A 19935-nucleotide genomic window follows, 5' to 3' on the forward strand; every position below is an offset into this window, starting at 1 on the left:
CTCTCAGTGTATGAGGAGGCCCTGGTGAAAGGAAGCCAACCCCCCACGTTGGGCGAAGCCAACGTAATACTACTTCACAAACCCAGGAAACCACCTGAGGAATGTGGCTCTTTTAGACCAATCTCATTAATAAATGTAGACAACAAAATCTTCGCCAAAATTCTAACTAGGCGAATAATGCCACTGATGCCTGGGCTAGTACTAGCAGACCAAGCAGGTTTCATACCCGGCCAGAATACAACCTTCGGCATCCGATGCCTATTTGGCATCATGGAGGCCCTAAATCCATCGACTCAGGCAGTGTCAGTCCTTTTGGAAGCAGCAGAAAAGGCCTTTGACTCTGTCGAATGGCCTTACCTTTTCGCAGTCCTTCGGGAAACTGGGACTTGGGGCCCATTTTATAAAACTAGTCTCACTCCTTTATAAGGCCCCTTCAGCCAGCATCGTACTAGGGAAATCACAGTCTGCGCATTTTGAAATGAAAAAGGGGACTGGACAGGACTGCCCCGTCGGCTATACTGTTCGCCCTTGCGATGGAATCGCTGGCTGTGGGCCTGAGAGGCAGACAAATTGAAAGAGGGCTCACCCTGGGCCCCCACAAACTAATTCTGTCACTATATGCCGACGACATAGACCTCTTCATCAGCGACCGAGCAACCAACCTGAATCCGGTGATGCAGGAGGTCCTTAGGTTCAAAACTTTCTCAGGGCTCAAAATTAATCACAACAAGTCAGTGGTTGTGGGAGAAGGCACTCAAAATGCAAAATACAGAAACTGGAATGGACACACAAAGACGGATAGCGCCAACGGTAACACTGTTCGCAAATCTGGGTGGGAATGGAGGATGCAAATGCAGTAATTGATTAACATGAAGGCTACATGGGGGTGTTATGTAGTAGGAGTTAGTGATAGGTACACTTGTTAAATGTTGTGTTAGGGCTTGTTATTTTTTTGTGGTTATTATTGTCATGACATATATAAAAAAAGAAATATATAATATATAATAATAATTAGGCTTTTATATAGCGCTACAAACCCTCAGGTATCTGAGCGCTGCTTATTATTACCCACGGTGTGTGGTGCTCATTTATCGACCTCGGAAGGATGAAAGGCTGAGTTTGGCCCAGCCGGGATTCGAACCTGCGTTAACAGGCTCTGCACGGGTGTCAAAGCGGGCGCTCTACTCGCTGTGCCACTTGACCGGCTTATATATATTTTTTTTTTAAACATGTCCGTGGTGTTCATTTTTCCTACGGAATGGCCAGAAATCAAAACAGGTAGACATTCAGAGGGGTACTAGCCAGGAATGCCCCCTATCCACATTAATCATTGCAATGGCGATGGAGCCCTTGGCACTCCAGTTCAGAGACAACCCAGAAATAAAGGGGGTACTAGCTGGGAGCAAAACTCACAAAATAGCATTAAATGCGGACGATGTGATGCTCTATATGGGAGACACTAGTGACACCCTGCCGAAGGCCACAGCTAAATTAAGAGAAATTTAACATTACATCAGGGTTCGCAGTAAACTACTCTAAATCTAAAGCAATAAATATTACAGACGAGCCGGAAGATATGAGGGCAAGGTTCCCCCTCATCTGGGAAAAAGATTCCTTAGAATATCTAGGGATACATCTGGCGAGGGAATCGGGGAATCTATTTAAAGCAAATATCCCACCACTCTGGAAACAATTAAAGGAGGACTTGCAAAGTTGGGACAACCAGGAACTGTTGTGGTTCGCATGAATAGCAGAAATAAAGAGGACTCTCCTCCCCGCCTACTATATGGCCGGCCTCTTTTGGCCCTCTTCCTCCTACCACCTGTGAGGCAAAAAACTTTGGGGTCCTCTTCGACTCCACACTCTCTTCTTAGAGATGTCAGAGATGTGAGGAGAGGTCACACTACCAGCTGCACCTCCTCAGGGGTATTCTTCCTTTCCTCTCCTTCCCCCAGAAGCTCACTGTCTCCAGAGCTCTGGTTCTCTCTAGTCCGGACTATTGCAACAGCCTTTTTCTAAATGTGCCTGCTTCCACCCTCCGCAACTTCTCCAGAACAGGACTGCGAGACTTGTCCTTGGCCTCATACCCAGGGATCGTATCTCTCCAGAACTGAATTATCTGCACTCGCTCCCAGTTGCTGCAACGATTAAGTTCAAAACCCTCTGCATTGTCCACAAGGCCTTCTGGGGCCGGTGGCCACAATACCTTCAACTCTCTCTTCCTAAATATCTGCCTTCTCACGCTCTTCACTCTACCGCCTCCAACTTCCTCAGGGTCAGTCGCTTCTCCAAGCAACGAGTTGGTGGTAGATCTCTTTCTTCGGCTGGGGCCTCCCTCTGGAACAGCCTTCCTGACCCCCTGATACTTGAGGAGAACCATCTCTGGTTCCGGAAGCACCTCAAAACCTTTGCTCTTTGCTTCTGCTTTCTCTCCTCCTCTCTCCTGCCGATTTCCTGGCTGAAACGGACTTTGCACTGGCTACCTGGCCACCCTCATCTCGGGCCCAGGTCCCCTCCCCCGCCAGTTACACACCTGCACTGCCTTCCTTGCAACCCCACACTTGGGGACAGTTTTTTCTGTATCCCTACAGTCCCTTTACCAGCACTTGACACTTGATGCCTGCACTTACCCGTTACCCTTGCACTTGCCAGCTGCTGGCCGTACTTTACTTATTGTTACTTATTCTATTATCCTTTTACTGCACTGTCCCCTCCCGCTTCCCCTCGCACTTTCCCCTTCCTATGCACTTGCACAATCTGAATGACACTTGGCCTAGTAGGATCATTGTCTGTCTTCCGTCTGTTTTCCCCCTCCCTTGCCTCGTCGCGCTTTGAAACACTTGTGTATAGGCGCGTTATAAATGCCATATCATATGTAGTGAGCCCAGTACCCACCGAGATCCCACCCCGCCTAATTAAAGAACTCCAGAATGCAATGTTCAAATTCATATGAGGGAGTAAGCGACCTAGAATAAACGGACGCATCCTGACACGCAATCTGCTCCTGGGACATTATGTCGACACAGCTGGCCCCAATGCTCAATTGCTCAATTGGTCGAGACAAGGGAAGACAAAGGTTGGTGTGGAGACGAACAGGCAGCCTCCCTGACCCTATTAATAGCGCTCCAAGCACTAAATCCTAGAGCCCGTGCATCAAGGGTGAAAACTGCTAGAGGCCACCAAGGTATCCCTGAGTTGCTGGGACAGAGCCATGCAAATGAAGATCAGTCGAGGCCTGGAACCATTCTCCCCATTAGCACACAACGCAGATGTTACCCCGGGCCTGTGACTGAAATTCTGGAAGGGTTGGAAGGGAGCAGAAGCCCTGACCTTGAGGGATATGTTTCTGGATGGTGACCCGATACCCTTCACAGAGTGTAAAAAGAAATTTGGCATTAGTGAAACAGAAAGATTCGAATACACACAAATAAGACATCGGATCTCCGACCCAGCGGTGAAAAAAGCAGGACAAGGTCCCCCACTGGCCTAGAGTTAACAATGCAGGGGTGGGGGCAGTGAAGGGGATATCTAGAATATACAGACTGCTCGACGGAGCGCAACCAGCAGACAACCTCCCATACAAACAATGCTGGGAAAGAGATATTGGGGAACCAATTACGGAGGAGGAGTGGACAGAGCCCACAAATCCTCTAGATTTACAGCAATTAAAGAAACCACGTATAAACTTTGCTACAAATGGTACATGCCCCCTTACCAGTTACACAAAATCAACCCAGAATACCCCCCAGAATGCTGGAAGCGACGTAGCGAGAGGGGAGATATGTACAACATGTGGTGGTCATGTCCTAAAGCAACAACCTACTGGAAAGAAATATTGGGGAATATCAAGAATATCACCAGCAGGGAATTACTGTTATTGCCCAAAGTAATCCTATTGGGAGCGGTGGCAGAGGGGTCCTATGCAGCATCAGGTCACACTTCCTCCCTAATAACGCAACTACTGTCGGCCGCAAGAATGTCACTGGCACAGCGTTGGAAGACAAAAGAGGGGCCAACTACGCCATGGTGGTGGGTCAAGGTTTGGGGGGGGGGGGTCATGGCAAGGGAGAGAATTACAGCCATAAAAGCAGGAAAATACCAGAAGTTCTTGTCCACTTGGACCCCCTTCCAGGCCTTCATCGGAGAAAGAGAAGCCCATTTCTTTAAACCTCAGAACCTCAAAAACATTCATGTCTCTTGACTGCCAGGAACACAAAAGGAGTAGGACTCCTATATGGGGTAGTAATAGCGAACAGGACAAAAGACTCTGGAGCCCAGAGAAAAGGGGCTAGGTTAGGGGGTGGTGGTAGAAGGTTAAGAACAAATGGATAAAATTGGGGGCTTCAGTTGAACAGCAGTAGACAAAGATATTATGAATGTGTAAACACTTATAAGTTATACCATTGTGAACTTGTTGAATGTAAAACGTCCTTACCTCCTCAAGAAAATAAAATGGTTTAAAAAACCAGAAAGAAAAAAAACAATCAAATCTGTGGTGTTTCCCCTAACCTCAGCAACCAGGGAGTTTTGCAATGAATTTGAATTTCTTCTGGGATAATTATGGGAGGACCATCAAGACGCTCCACGAAAAAAATAGTACAGTGGCAACATTTACCACTCATAAAACTAGGCCACGTATCTATAGTGAAAATGATTATACTGCCTAAATTTTGTACATGTTCGTCAACGTCCCATTGATGCCGGCGGGGGGCTTCTTTTGGCGCCTGGGCGGTCTGGTTCTAGACCGGATATGGGCAGGAAAACAAGCAAGAGTGGCCCATGTGATTCTCAATTAACCAACGGCGAAGGGAGGACTGGCGCTACCAGACCTGGAACGCTAGTACTGGCCCGCACAGGTACAATTTCTCGGCCACTGGTACGCCACTCACTTCATCCGCCCGCGCATTTAAATTGAGCGAGCCCAAACGACCACCAACCTCCTACGGTCAGTGATCATCAGGGAGTCCCATCAACCAAACATAACTTAGTTGTGATCACGTTCGAGATATCGAAAAGGATTGCAAGCAAAAGCAATATCTCCTGTCGATACTCATGTCTCCTACCAGCAAGATAGATCCATGGGGTACCGATTACAACTGAGCGAGTATATATACAGTGGACGGACAAACTAAAAATAGAAACACTGGGCGACTTGCTCATAGACTAGTATTCCTTACAACTCACCAAATACGGGAACGGGGAGCCAACTCAGCCCTCGATATATTCATATACTTTCAGCTTCAGCACACACTCAAATCCCTGTACCCATCATTCCCGACGCAACCACCAGTATGGCAACTGTTAAACGGGAGGATAGATATCACAAATGAAAATGACTTGGTCGCCAATACGGCGAACAAGCTAGAAACCACGAAGGAAAGGTGGGAGTTGGCGCTGGGGGCTCCTATTGTAGATGAAGATTGGGCGTCCATACTGTGGCAGACCCAGAAAGTTTCCCTCGACTCTAGATACAAATTGATTCACTTTAACTTTGTTCACCAAGTGTACCACACTCCAGCCAGAATCCACAGGGAGCGTAGGTCCATATCAGAAGCATGCGACAGGTGTGGAAGTACCAGAGGGTTTTTCCACCTTGCCTGGGAGTGCCTGAAAATTGGCCAGTTTTGGACAGAGTTATTTGACACAGCCTCACTAATTCTAGGTGAACAGCTGGAGCAGTGCCCACTCGTCGCACTACTGGGATGCACCAGGTACTGCAACCTTACGCAAGGAGACTGACAGGGCTGCTACTGGTGCTGGTACGTAGGAGAGTGGCTATGACCTGGGGAAGGGATCACCCACCCACTACACGACTATGGCTCCAAGACGTTTCGTATTGCCATGATGTGGAGTCAACGTTAATCAGAACCCTGCCCCTCCATGCACGCCCCCAGAAGTTTGGGGACCATACATTACTTGCTGACAGTGACGATCTGACAAGTGCCGAAAAAAAAGTGGAACGAACTAACAGACCCCTGTTCTGCTTACAAGATGTATTACAACTGTGATGCTTGTAAACTATGTTTGTGGAACATGCGGGCGAGGGGAGAACCAGACACTGTTTTCAACAGCAACAAAAAAATACAACAAACTAAAACAAAAAAAACAAAAAAAGAAGCTCAGATACGAACCCTGGTGAAGTTCTGCACTTTGCAACCTGAATGTATAGTATTTGTTATTTATATAGCGCCCTTTCCCCACTTGTGGCCTCAATGCGCTTTTTCCTTGGTTGAACGCCCTTGGTGACCATAGTCGATGTGGTTAGAGATTCTAGGGGATTAGCTTAGATGCGTGTGTGCACGTTTGCCATTCTAAGACGTGGGAGGCTGGCAAGGATCGACTAAGCATCCGATTTGTGGGACTAACAGATTATTGTTGCTAGCCACTAAAAACCCTTTTCCATTAAATGCATTTTGGAGAAAATTGTGAAGGTTCGTTTTATTCAAGCTATGTAGTATATATGTGCTAGTGTAGTTCACTTGTACACTATAAATTATTGTTCATTAGGCAATCATTGCCATACGTGTTGGTGCATGTAATCAATGCAAGACAGTTTTGTAATTCAGAGAATATAATGAATATGTTCTATTTAGATTTTTATACTGATCAATAAAATTATCTATTTGGTTATCACTTTCCTCCAGAATCATGGTAGTCGGTCTAATTTATGCAATACAAGTTATCCTTCCTGATCCAATGTTTTCTATTTTTTTGTAGTTTCCTGGATGAACAGGAAGGGGAAAGTTATTACGTAGGGGATTCCCTCTAATAGGGTAATTTGTTCCTAAAGAATGGGCCATTAGATACAAAGCCACATATGAGATAATGGCATTTATAACGCGCCTATACACAAGTGTTTCAAGGCGCGACGAGGCAAGGGAGAGGAAACGGAGGGACGAGAGAGGAAAAAGTTACTTACCAACGGATAACGTTCCTTTGACTGGATGTTCCTCCAACGTATTCCACATCTTTGACATGCAATGTCCACAGCTGTGCGGCTTCGGAAATTTTTTGGCAAAGGGCGTCCTGCGTCGATGCATCGGGTCGATGTCCCTCGAAGGCCTCCGTCGAGGCTGACGTCATCGGATGTTATAAGTAGCACGCACGGCACCCGTAGCCTCAGTTCATGTTTTTTCCCTCCACAACGTGTGACATACCCGCACACAATGCATCCTTGACTGCACATAGCCTTGTGGGAACGCAAGCTGCAACACCATAGGAAATTCTTCAGAGGGGCAGGCTGGAAGGGTGATGAGGAATACGTTGGAGGAACATCCAGTCGAAATAACGTTACCAGTTGGTAAGTAACTTGCTCTTCGAATTGATTATGTCCTCCAACGTACTTCACATCTTTGACAGACTCCCAAAGCAGTATTAGTGATTGGAGGAGGGAGAAGAATTTAGATATACCCAATCAGATGGCAGAATAAAGCACTGCTTTACCAAAGGCTATATCTTGACCATGGAAAGTATCCAGGGAGTAATGCTTGACAAAGGTGTGGATGGAAGACCATGCCGCAGCATCACAAATGTTCTTAACAGGAACTATCCGTTGCAGGGCTGTGGATGTAGCCACGTCCCCTGGTGGAGTGAGCTTGCAAACCCTCAGGAGGGTCCTTGCCAGCCAATCTGTAACATTCGGCAATAGTGAGGATAACCCACCTGGACAAGGTCTGTTTGGTAACAGCCTGGCCCAATCGGTGTCCAGTATACCCCACAAAAAGTTGGTCGTCCACTCTGACCCTGGACATCCTAGAAATATAAAAGCTCAAAGCTCTCCTAGGATCCAACCTATGGAGTCTCTCCTCTTCCTTATAAGGATGAGGAGGAGGATAGAAAGCATGAAGTACCACCTTCTGGCTCAAATGAAACTGAGACACTACCTTGGGTAGGAAGGAAGGACGTACTCTCACTACAACCCTCTTCTTGTGGAACAAAGTAAAGGGTGGATTAGATGAAAGTGCCTGCAACTCGCTCACTCTGCAGTCTCAAAGGACAAGAGTGCAAAGGTTCAAAAGGAGCACCCATCAAGAATTTCAAGACTAAATTAAAATCCCAAACTGGCACCTGAAAATGGGACGGAGGGAACACATTTGTGAGCCCTTTTAGAAACTGGGTAATCCAACCAATCTTAAAATAAGAACATTCTTCAGACGAGAGCTTGAAAATAGTTAGAGCTGCCAGTTAACCTTTAAATGGTACCCACTTGACGACCCTTGTGGGCCAAAGAAAGCAAGAAAGAACCATCGGAATTGAACACTGAAAAGGATCGACATTGTGTCCTCTGCACCAGTCGCAAAACTTCGCCAACGGCACAGGGATTTGGTTGGCGGACGCCTGGCCGAAAGCAACACCTCCATCACGTCATCCGTGAGGTCCCAATGCTTATAACTCAACCTTTCAGAAACCATGCGTGAAGGTTGACAATCTTGACCTCTGGATGGAGAACCAGACACCACCCTACCCCCCCCACCCTTCCTCGCGCAGGAGAGACGATCCTCTTTGGGGAAGACGGCATGGAGGACAGACGCACATTTCTAGAAGGTCCGGGTACCACGCTTTCCTGGCCCAATCCCGCGCAATTAGGATCATGCGGGACCCAAACCTCTGCAACCTCCTTAGAACATGAGGAATGACGGGGATCAGAGGAAACACGTACAGCAGTGGGAATGACCAATCCACAACAAATGCGTCCCCTAAAGCCCCTCTCGGAGGAAATTCCCTTGAGCAATAGGTCTCGCACCTTCGGTTGGCATCGGTCGCGAACAGAAGGGTGAAGATCTCTTGGACTTCCTGAGCCAACTCCCACTCGTGGGAGACTGCGCTGTACCTGCTCAGAGCGTCTGCCGCTGCATTCTCTTCTCCGGCCAGATGAACTGCTGAGAGGGAGATTCCTTGCTGTATCGCCCAAAACCAGAGCTGCATCGCCTCTCTGCACGGCGGAAGTGACCCTACACCCCCCTTTTTGTTGAGATTATGCATGGCCACTGTGTTGTCCGTCATGAGCACTCTTCCCCCGCACAAACGGCAGAAAAGTCTTCAGGGCTAGCCTGATGGCCCTCAGCTCCAAAGGATTGATATGGAGTTTGGACTCTTGACGGAGACCAACGACCGCTGATGGTCAGCTCGTTGGTGTGAGCTCCCCATCCTGTGAGGGAAGCATCAGTCACTACCGTCGGCTCCGGCCACGGTTGCCAAAAAGGCTCTCCCTTAATCAGATTCCCTTTGCTGGCCCACCACAGAAGAACCTGTGAGACCATGATCGGAATCTGAATGAGAACCAACATTTTGCATGAGAGTTGCGACCACTGCGAGAGCCCATTGAAGGGATCGCATCCTCAGTCTGACCTCTTGCACCAGGAAAATGCAGGATGCCATGAGGCCGAGCAACTTAAGAATTCAAAAGCCGGGAGGCTCTGGGCATGTTGAAATGTGTTGACCATCTGGACAATGTGATGGTCCCTCACCTTGGGGGGAGAACACAACCCCGGGGACGTGTCCAACACCGCTCCGATGTATTGGAGCTGCTGGGAAAGTGTCGAAATTGAGGGAGAAGCCCAGTTTGTGAAGGGAGTGGCAGGTGACTTCTAGATGAGCCAAGGCTTGTTCCGGAGAAAGTGCCCCGATTAGCCAATCGTCCAGCTATGGGTAGACGTAGACCCCTGCCCCCTCCCCCGAGATACGCTGCCACCACCACCATAAGCTTGGTGCAGACCCTCGGGCGGAGGTCAACCCGAATGGCAGGACCCGAAACAAAGTGCGCGTTGCCAACCGCAAACCTCTGATATTTTCTGTGCTTTGGATGGATTGGCACATGAAAATAAGCATCCTGTAGGTCCAATGACACCAATCAATCCTGAGGTCGAAGGGCCTGAAGGACCTGAAAAAGACTGACCATCTTGAACTTGTCCTTCCTGAGGAACTTGTTCAAGCAACCCAAGTCCAAGGTGGGTCTCAGTCCTCTGTCTTTCTTGGGAATCAAAAAATATGCAGAATACCAGCCCTTGTTCCTCTCCGCCACAGGCACTAGTTCTAAAGCACCATTCTCCAGCAGGGTCAAGATTTCCTGCACAAGGAGCAGATCCGGAATCCTCAAAGAGCTTCCCTCGTGGATTGTCGTGAGGCTGACTCAGGAAGGGTAGGTAGTAGCCATGGGCTGTCTCCAGAACCCAAGCATCTGATGTAATGGCTTGCCACTCTGAGAAGCTGAGACAATCTGCCCCCAACCGGCAAACAATAAGACCTGGACTCATAGCGGTTTTGGAGCAGCTGAGGCATTGCCTAAAGGCAAAGAGGCAGCTGCTTAAGCGGCTTTCTTTTCCCAGTCCACCACGAGGAACTTTACGGTGGCCCCTTTGACTGGCAGCTCCTCTCAAGCTACCAAAAGAGGAGTAGTAATGAAAGAAACCACCCCTCCACTGCTGTCCCCCCTAGGACGAAAAGACAGAGGTTGACGCGCTGCTGCGCCCAAAGATTTAGCAGCTGCTTTGGATGCCTGCAAACTCTCAAGGCTCTCGTCAGCCTTGCTGCCAAACAAATAAGAACCGTCAAAGGGCATATTGAGAAGACGTGCCTGCACATCCGGTGCAAACCCGGACTTCCGCAACCACGCAAACCTATTTATCACAGTTCTTGCAGCCATGGACCGGCTCACACTATCAGTAGTGTCCAACCCAGACTGGAGGGATTCGCACATGGCATCCTTGCCATCCTGCACAAAAGCAAGAAACCCATCCCTTTCTTCCCCTTCGGGAATATGCTCAGCCGCCAGAGACAATTCCACAGAGTGTGCAAAAATTTCGTTAAGGCACATGTGGAGTTGGCTGATTTCAGTGTCATACTCCCAGCCAAAAATACCTTGCGTGCCCATCCATCGAAGCGCTTGTCGCCCCCATCAGGAGGGATGGTGGCTGTGGCCACCTGAACCACCAAACTCAGATCTAAAATCTCTGTCAGATCATCCTGGTCGTATTCAACTGGAGGGCTACCACCCTAGGTACTACTTAACTCTCGACATCAATCGCTTATAGGATGATTAAGTATGAGCCCCAGGATATGGTCTACCAAACTCCATTTCAAGAGATGTGTCAAGGCCACTGGCATCATGTAAAAACTGACGCAGATCCTCCATCTGACTGTCCTCAGAAAAGACAATGTCAGGAACTTCAGGTGTTTCACCAGGAATATCAAAAGGCTCCAACTCCACATCAGACCTCTCCTCATCCTCATATGTTCTGTAGAGAACTCCTTCCTAGGGACAGGATCAGACCTTGATTCAAGAATAGGCTTCACAGTCTTAGACTGAGCCTTTCTCGGAGGAGCCACAGCCACAGGGTCCTCCAACGGTAAAATCTGGCCCATGGGCCCAGATGGCATGGAGGGCTTCGCCGTCAACCGGCTCACAGGGCGTGACCGAGGGCAAAGCACCGACAGCTGCATTCGATGGACACACCGCCGACAGTGACAACGCCTTCCTCAACCCCTTACCAGACTTCAACGGTGTCATTGGTGACGAAGACCGCGACCTGGATATGGCACGTCTGGTGATGTCCCGGATCCTTGTCCGAAAGGGACCTCGACAGTTCTCAATGTTTATCGCGCCGACTGCCCGGGCCCGAGGGCGCGCGAGCGTCGGACCGAGACAGTTCCATCCACACCTTCTGTTGAAGCTGGCAGGGAACATTGAAAAATTTCCAGCATTTTCTCCCTGAATGCCTCCCATTCCTCTGGAGTAGAGGATTTAGTGGGACAAGCCACTTTCCTCCCGAAGCCATCATCGGACGGGGAAGGCGAACGGTGACGCCGCTTCCGGGCATGCCTCGACGAGGACGACGAGTGGCTGGACTCCCTCCGAGGGGGAGTAACACCCCTCGAATTGTCAGCGGAAAGACAGTAGTCATTTTGGATTTACGGGGTTTGGAAACCCGACTTACCTGCAATTTCCCCTTACGCTCGTACAAGCCCTTGGCAGTCAACGACTGGCACTTCGAGCAGTCGTCCATGTCATGGCTCTCGCCCAGACACCAGAAGCAGATACTGTGCAGGTCGGTGATGAACATCTTGGACTTACAGTCCCGGCATTTTTTGAAGCCAGACCGCAGGGTCGTCTGAGTAGAAGAATAAGACATTATCGAAGTAGATAACACCAGGCGTGCCGGGTTCTCGAAGCACACATGTTTGTGGAAAAAACTGAACTGAGGCTACGGGCGGCGTGCTGAGGCTACTTCTTCTAACATCCAATGACATCACCCTCGACGGAGGCCTAGAGGGACATCGACCCGACGCAATTGACGCAGAAAGCCCTCTGCTGAAAAATGTCCAAAGCAGCACAGCTGTGGACATAACATGTCAACGATGTGGAATACGATGGAGAGCACAATTCATTCGAAACAACGATCCTACTAGGCCAGGTGACATTGAGATTGCGCAAGTGCAAGGGTGCGGGGAGGGGGCAGTGCAGTACATAGGATAGCAGTAAAATAAATCAAGATAATAAATAAAAGTGCCGGCCAGCTGGTGGCAAGGGTAAGGGCAGACATCAGCTAGTAGGGGCTGTAGGCAAACAGAAACAGTCCCCGAGTGCAAGGGTTGCCGTGGGGACAGTGCAGGTGTGCAACTGGCGGGAAGGGGACTTGGGCCCGAGATCAGAGGGTAGCTAGGTAATCAGTGCAGTTTTGGATTCAGCGAGGAGATCAGCAGGGGAGAGGAGGAGAAAAAAGCAGAAGCAAAGATGAAGGTCTTGAGGTGCTTCCGGAACCGGAGATGGTTCTCCTCAAGTTACAGAGAGGCGGGGAGGCTGTTCCAAAGGGAGGCCCCAGTAGAAGAAAGATCTACCACCAACTCGCTGCTTGGAGAAACGACTAACCCTGAGGGAGTTGGAGGTGGATGAGCGAAGAGCTCAAGAAGAAAGATATTTAGGACGAGAGAAGTTCTTGAGGTCCCAGTCCCCAGAAGGCCTTGGGGACAATTCAGAGGGTTTTGAACTTAATCCTCGCCACCACTGGGAGCTAGTGCAGAGATTACAGTCCTGGAGAGATACGATTCCTGGGCTTGAGGCCAAGGACAAGTCTCGCAGTCCTGTTTTGGATGAGTTGCAGAGGGCAGAGAGTAGAGGCAGGCAGATTTAGAAAGAGGATGTTGCAGTAGCCCAGCCTAGAGAGAACCAGCGCTCTGGAGACAGTGAGCTTCTGGGGGAAGTAGAGGAAAGGAAGTATGTCACAGATGTGGAGAGAAGGAGAGTGTGGAGTCGAAGATGACCCCGATGTTTTTAGCCTCACAGGTGGGAGCAGGAAGAGGGCCAAGAGAGGCTGGCCAGAGAGTGACAGGAAAGGAGGGAGCTGGTGTGTTGTTGAGGAGAATCTCGGTCTTACTGGCATTAAAGCAGAGATCACTGGCGGCACACCACTCCTGGATGGCGGACAGACAATCAGAGATGAGAGAAGGAGAAGAGGTGGCTGAAGGGAGCCTGAAAACGAGCAGAGTGTCATTCGCATAGCACTGAAAGTTGGGCCAGAGTGCCAATGCGGTGGGCAAGAAGTGCCAGGTATTGGTTGAACAGCCAGGGAGAGAGGTTAGACCCCTGGGGAACACCACAGATAGAGATAGAGGAGAGACATACCAAGAACTTGCTTGGGCATTGCTGACAAGTTCTGCGCAGCTTTACCACATTCCTAAACACAACATCAAAAGCTCTGTTCAACTGCCTCAGAAACTGACACTAGTACGTGTGTGGAGGGAGTACTCCTATACTGGTTCATTCATACACTGAGCCAACTGTTGAAATGAAACAAACAGATGTGGATTACATACAATTTTACCTAAACTAGACCTGTAATACTTTAAACATGGTTTGATTAACCCCCTTAAGTGCCAAGGACGAGGTATCTCCTCCTTGGGATTACCTCCCTGTTGCCAAGGACGAGATACCTCGTCCTTTTAGGCACTTTCTTTTGTGTGATCCCTGCAAAGCAGTGATCACACAAAACTGTATTCCAACCCCCGGGCTATGTGATAGGGAGGTCCCTCCTCACTGCCCGGGGGCTGGATTACCTTCAGTTTCACGTCGGCGTGCGTAATGCACGCCGACATGAAAAAGTATTTTCACTACGGCAGCAATTTTAAGCTGCTGCAGTGAAAACACAAGTTGAGTGTATACCTTGCTCTGTCTCGATCTCCGGCTGTATTTCAAGCCAGAGATCGAGGCAGGTGTCGTCGTAAAGGGGAGATTCTCCCCTTTCCAACAACACTTTTTTGTAGCATTGCTGGGCGCAGAGCGCTCGATCTGCACCCAGCAATGCCCACTAGACCACCAGGGATTTGTTTTCAATGGCAGGGGGTTGGGGGCTGCTTACAGTAAGACCACCAGGGAATTGTTTTTGTGGAAAGGGTGTGTCCCATTATCTCAACCCCCCCCAAAACGGACTGGGGGTCATGTTATGCAGCCCTCCCTGGCGGCAGTTATCTGCTCCTAGGAAGGGGCATCTGAACCCAGGAAAGGCTGCATGAGATGCCCCGCCTCTTATCCGCCCGCAGGGAAGGCTGTTTTATATGCCCTCCTTGCATTTGGTGGGAGGGGAAGAGGGCCAATCCCCTTTACATTAGAAAATTCCCCAGAGGTTTAAGGTGCCAGTCAGCCCCTCCTAAAGTGTAGTGTACCAGTTTCACTTTTTTCCTTGGTTTACCCAACTCCCCTTGGCGCAGATGGGCACAATAGTGTGTCATTCTGCCCCCAGGGTGCCCAAACCTTACTGCCCCACCCACTGGGGTGCCTGTCCCAGATTGTTTGGTGGCCCTCTCCACCCCCACCCCAAATGGAGGGGCGTGTACCTCTCGCAGCTGTTCGTAGGAGGCCCAGGCAGGCCTGCATGAGATACCCCCCACCCATTTGGGGTGGGGGGGGGGGAGGACCACCACAAAATGTTGGACAGGCCCCCAATGGGTGGGGCAGTAGGTTTTGGGCACCCTGTGGGCAGAATGGCACACTATTGTGCCCATCTGCGCCAAGGGGAGTTGGCTAAACAAAGGAAAAAAGTTAAAATGGTAGACAGCATTTTAGGGGGTGCTGTGGGGCACCCCAAACCGCCGGGGAATATTCTAACGAGAAGGGGTGGTGGCCCCTTCCCTCCACCCACAATGGAGTGGGGGGCCATATCATGCGGTGTTGGGGAGAATTCTCAAGAATGTGCTAATTTCCCTTACCTTTTGAGACCCCCAGCAACTTTGCTGGATTTCTAGGATTTGATTTTTTTACCTGGGAAGTGTGTGAGCCTTTTTTCCCCACTCTTCCATGTATTTTGATGTGTGTTTTACTTTTGTGATCTTTGGTTATGGAGTTTTAAGACAACTCCATAAGCATCATCTTTTTCTGTGTGTCACACAGCACCTTCAGTGCAGTGGCACAGGGATGTCTTTCAGACTTCACAAGGTTTAAATACCTTCTCTGGGACAGACTACTGTCTCCCAGAGCATGTAAAGTTAAATTGACTTTACTAGTCTCTTTGAATTTACAGACCCAGCACACGCCATCTTCCTATAGAGTGCTGGAGGGGTTGCCTAGCATCCCCTGAGTCAATGTTACCCTTTCTTACTTTAAATGGCTGGTGGCAGTGGTTCAGATCAAACTACCATAATTTTTCCCAACCGCGAAAACGGTAGCTACAAATTGGGTCAGCCATGTTTTTCAATATGGCGCCCAAGACCCCTCTGTAAAAACAGACTCTGGACAACTTTTTTCGCCATTTCTTTTAGGAAAGGTCCTTCTTGTGTTTGTCTCTGAGTGCCAAACCAGGTTTGGTCCCTTTGTTCGTTGGCCTTTGGCAGGCTTCAGTGCTGAAGCCCTCCTCTGGGGCCCGAGTGTCTGGGTTGTACAGGATGTGAGGGGAAGTGCCCGAAACTCCCTGTGCTTAGTCTCCAAGGAGACCTGAATACACTCAGGCGTGATTGGTCGGCTGGGTTTCCGGCAAGGACAGCCACCCTGCTGTGCGAGTGACAGCCAGGCTGGAATGGGGGAAAACTGTTTAAAAACAGGTCTCTGGGACTTGGAAAGCAGAGTCGACCACTGCAACGAAAGACCCGAAGACGAGCTGAAGGAAGAGGACTGCTGCAACTCCTGGACGACCAGTGAAGCCCTGCTGCAGGTCCGAATTGCCTGAAACTCCATCGACAGAGAATCCCTCAAGGTTAACTTCTTCCCTTGAGTTTGGAGGGAACAACCAACTCGCAAGCCACCTGGACACCATCCCCATCCCGGTCAAATTTTCTTCAGAGTGCTGTTGAAAACCGGATAGCCAGGGGGAAGGACACCAGCTCGTGGACATTAAGGCACTCACACATTAAACAGACATTTTGCCAAGCTTGTGGCCTCATCCCTGGGCAGTGCAGGAACCTCCCGACGACCTTGTCCCCACGACAAGCTCAGGAACAGCAAGATCTGCTCGAACTGCCAGGAACAACTGCCTCAGCTACAGCTCCTCTTCACTTTACAAAGGTACTGTTCTAACGCGGTCCAGAAATCTTTTCGGTCACAGTGAAAGTTTGTGAAACTTTCCGGACTTCAAAGGCTTGTCCTTCCCTAAACATTCGTCTAACTTTTCGCCTGACAAAATTCTTCTAAGATCTGTGGCAAAGACTTAACCGTTTACTACCAGAACTGTGCTATCCTATACAAAGACTCTGAACCATTGACTGTGGCCCAGGCCTATGAACTGAATTGCTGGTTGTAGTTTACTGAAACCCTTTGCCCTTCCTATGAAAGTATTTGTGCTGTTGATTCTTATAACCTTGTCGTTTTACCCCTTTTGAAAGTATCTGAAGTGCCATTTTGCTCCCACTTCAGGGGAGCAAAACTTGTTCAGTAACTTATTGGTTGTGTATTTATAGTATATTAGTATATGATATTGAGCTGCTCTTGCTAGTGTAATGTTTTCAAACTATGTAAATACATGTATATTCTTTTACCAAGAAAACTTGAGTGTTTGAATCACTGTATTTGTTGGTCCTATGTGTAACTTGTTCTAGTGCTCACTCAACTCTTGAGCTAAGTCTGGCTGCTCAGCCACTGCTACCACATAACTGTAGTACGGTCTTGTACCAAAGGTGAAATTGCACTGACATGTAGGCTTAATTGCATGTAGTGTTTCCCAAGGGTACTGCATGTGATTCTGCCTAACTTGCGGCCCTCCCTGGGGGGCAGATATCTGCTCCAAGGAAGAGACACCTGACCCCAGGGAGGAGTGCATGACAGCCCCCTCCTTATCTGCCCCCAGGAAGGGCTACATGAGAAGGCCGGCCCCTCCATTTCTGGTGGGGGTGGAGAGGTGCACCCCCCCTTTACATTACAAAATTCCCCGGTGGTTTAGGAAGTCCCTCAGCCCTCCAGAAAGTGAAGCCTACCATTTTTAATATTGTTCTTTGTTTAACAAACTTTCCTTGGCACAGATGGGCACATTGGTGTGCCAATATGCCCCCAGGGTGCCCAAACCCTACTGCCCCATCCATTGGGGGGGCCTTTCTGACGTTTTGGGGTGGGCCTCTCCCCCCACCCCAAATAGAGTGTGGGGGATCTCATGCAGCCCTCCATTGGGGCAGATTTCAGCTCCTAGGAAGGGTACAAATGTGTTTTCACTGGGGGTGGGGGGTTGAGGTTCAGTAGACCACCAGGGATGGCTTGTAAGGGGGGGGCATGATTGGAAAATACGAGTGTAGATTTGTTTTTGCTGGGGTGACCGTAGGTAACAAATGTTTTTTGTTTCATTTACAGCTTTTTCTACGCGAGCAGCTGCAACGTTATGCGAGTACTGTTTTTTTTATTATTTTTTGGTTAGGGCCCACTGTCAGTGGGTCAGGTGAGACTGAGGCTGGGTTGTTGGTGGTGTGGGTGGTAATGGGCCGTCTGGGCAGATATTTTGGTGAGCTGGGACACAATTGCAGAGGCAGGCCACAAATTGCCTCCCCATGCCAGCAGAACATTGGTTCTTTCCCTCGGAGCGGATGTCTCCCATGTGGGTTGTCCGTCTGCAAGCCCAGGCAGCACCTCTGGCTGTGCTACGTTACAGATGTCACCTCCGGGGAGGAATGGGGATCCTGCCGGGGCTCCCTGGAGCTGCCGCTGTGCTTAGGGGATGGTACACCCACAAGGTACATAATTGTCCAAGGCTGGGGACATCACCTCCAACCGTCCTGGAGTTGTGGCTGGGCTGCATTGCAGCTTTTCCCTTCGGGGAGGTATTGGCACACTGCCGGGACTCCCTGGTGGGGAGGAGCTGTAACGCAGGCCAGGCAGAGTTCCAGCAAAGTCGGTGGTAATGTCCCCTACCTAGTTGTTGCCTAACCTGCGCAAATCACCCCTTCCTAAACTTGGAATTTTGTCTACTTTTCAAAAATGTATGCCTTTGTCCTCCAATTCGGCTTTCCTACCCTTTTCTTCCATTCTGTCCACGCATGTCCAATTGGCAAAAATTGACAAAATAGCCTACCTCTCACAAAAGTGATGATAACCACATTGATATTGATTTTTTATTTCTATCGCGCTCGTACACGAGTGTTTCGGAGTGTGACAAGGCAAGGGAGGGGAACAGGGGAGAACAAAACAACAATCTTACTAGGGCCAGTGACATTGAGAACGTGCAAGTGCATGGGAGAGGGGGAGGGGGAAAGTGCGAAGAGGAGGAGAAACAGATAAACAACAATACATAAATAATAAAGGCAACAAACAGTTTTAGTGCAGCCAGCAATTTGCAAGTGCTAGGTTTAAGGCAGCAGACAGGGTAGGTCTGATAAGTGCAGGAAGAAAAAAGGGGGGGCTGTATGGGTACAGATACAGACCCCAGTGCAAGGGGTGGCCCGGAGGCAGTGCGGTAGGGTGGCAGGGTGAGCAGGTACCTGGGCCCGGATGACAGAGGGTGGCCAGGTGTACAGTCCCAAGAGAGAACAGATCAGCAGGGCAGAGGGGGAACGAAGGCAGAGGAAAAGAGGAAGGTTGAGGTGCTTCCGGAACCGGAGATGGTTCTCCTCAAGTTTTAGAGTGGCAGGGAGGTTGGACCCAGGCCCCAGAAAGCCTTGTGGACAATGCAGGGAGCTTTGAATTTAATCCTTGCATCCACTGGGAGCCAATGGAGAGATTTCAGAGCTGGTGAGATATCAAAATTTTCTTTCGATTCCACCCAACCTGTTCTTGAAAGCCAGGATATTGGGGACTGCAGTACAGCAAACCATGTGTTCCTAGTTCTTACAAGGAAAAACCACAGGCTTCTTGGTACATCATTTTATTGGCATTTAAAAAAAAAAAATTATAAATGTTGGCCCTTTGGTTATTTTCTCTCACCCCCCCTACAGCAACCTAGGATTCCTGGGTGGCGTTACGACCGCCTACTTGGGGCTACATTTGGCCGAGATATCTCATGCAACAAAAAAAGTTACAAGGCATTGAATGACGACATACAAAAATCACCAAAAAAGGCCTTGGCACTGTGGGGGAAAAGCCAATTCAGTTAAAGGAGAATCATGCGTGAAAATTAATACCCCTAATAAAAATAAATCCATTTCACATTCATTTTTAAATCCTGAAGCAATATTCAACCAATATGGTTGATTTACAAAAGTTCAAAAGATGTACAGCAACGCGAGTAAAGCAACCGAAATGTGAAAAGAAAAATAAGAAGAAAAAAAAAAGGGCAAAAGAACTTTCTCCTACTAGACCTTTTCAGTGTGGTCATGTGCACAACGGCCCGGATAGAGAAACATTGCCCTAAAGAAGGAACAGTACAACCAGGCTAGTGAATAAAGACCCAAAGCAATTGGTAAACCATATGTTAAGTGCTCAGGAGATGACCTAGCCGGAATCATGAGGTAGAGGACTGCTAAGCAGAGCTCTGAACTAATTATTTGGCAACGCTTTTGTACTGTGCCAAAAAGGTAATTCCCGCACTCCTCCCCCCC

At 49.1% G+C, this 19935-nt stretch overlaps 1 protein-coding gene across 4 annotated transcripts in view; it reads right to left on the reverse strand.

The window, feature by feature from the left end:
• The window catches only part of LOC138480808 (ligand of Numb protein X 2-like), a 1017991-nt gene that overhangs the window by 658933 nt on the left and 339123 nt on the right, over positions 1–19935 (reverse strand). The gene's annotated exons all lie outside the window — the stretch shown is intronic.

The sequence above is a fragment of the Ambystoma mexicanum genome, chromosome 5p (genome assembly GCF_040938575.1).
Source record: "Ambystoma mexicanum isolate Mex_15411 chromosome 5p, UKY_AmexF1_1, whole genome shotgun sequence".
Classification (NCBI taxonomy): domain Eukaryota; kingdom Metazoa; phylum Chordata; class Amphibia; order Caudata; family Ambystomatidae; genus Ambystoma; species Ambystoma mexicanum.